The sequence below is a fragment of the Octodon degus genome, unplaced genomic scaffold, assembly GCF_000260255.1.
Source record: "Octodon degus isolate 3935 unplaced genomic scaffold, OctDeg1.0 scaffold00201, whole genome shotgun sequence".
Classification (NCBI taxonomy): Eukaryota; Metazoa; Chordata; class Mammalia; order Rodentia; family Octodontidae; genus Octodon; species Octodon degus.
In genome coordinates, this window is record NW_004524777.1 from 3,929,098 (window position 1) to 3,930,337 (window position 1,240).

The following is a 1,240-nucleotide window of genomic DNA, read 5'->3' on the forward strand; positions in this document are numbered from 1 at the left end:
TGGGACAAATACCCAACACTCAAAATGAAGGAAGGAAAAGCTTATTTAGCTCACAGCCACTGAAGGTTTCAGTCCATACTCATCTGGGTCCAACACAGAGCAGCAGCACAGAGCAGAAAGCAACCTTTCATGGTGGTGGCAAAGAGCAAGAGCACAAGGGAGGGGTAGCAGCAGCTCAAGCAGCTAGCTTCTCTTCCCTCCTTACATTGTAATGCAAATTCCCTGTCCCAGGGCAGGTGCAGCAGCCACACCCACAGTAATCAATCACAAACACCAGAAGCCACCCCAAGATTGCATGAGGCTTTGGGGGGACACCTAGACACAAACCTTAACACATCATATCATAGTGATAAATGTGTGCCTATGTTTATAGCAGCACAATTTGTGTTAGCCAAATCTTGGAAACAACCAAGACACCCATCACCTGAGGAATGGTTGAAAATGATGTGGTATTTTTACACAATGGAGTATTACTCAGCTATAAAGAATGATAAACTCGAAACCTTTATATTGAAGAAGATGCCACTTGAACATATACTCTTAAGTGAAATAAACCAGACACACATGTGTAAATATCATATAGTTTTCCTAGTTTTTGAACTCAAATGAAGAAATACAAATAGAAAAGTATAATACAAGTAAAAGGAAAACAGGATCTCAAGGACTTACTAATCAAGAGAGGGAAAGGAGAAGAGCTAGAAAAAATGACAAGGTCAAGCCATACAGTTATATGTAGAAGATGGGCAAGGCAATGATCCTGAGAATCTCCAGAAGATTTTTGAATCTAGCAGTTAATTGGAAAGATCCTCAACCTGACTAACTATATATACTGATACCTGTGAACTAAGCTACTGCACTGCAGATGGCAATTTGTAATAGTAGTTTCATGCTTGGAATGCCTATCATTCTGGTCTTCTAAATACAGGCTGTTTGTCATGACATGCCAGTTGCTGCTGTGCTGTCTCTTGGGTAGATGATTGTTCAAAACGAAGGGGGTGGTGAATGAAGGCAAGAGATGTGAAAAGGAATATTATGGGATTGTCCTGCTTCAAGGTTGTATATGGTTAGATTTTTGGACTTATGTGTAAACATAACAAGTATATAATTCTTTATGCCTATTTTTTAAAATGTATTCTAATTTTTAAATGTTTTTCATCATATTCTATAGGGACTTAAAGTTCAACATATCAATACCTGATGAAAAATACCTGTTCCATGTTATGCCTAAGATGTTTGATAT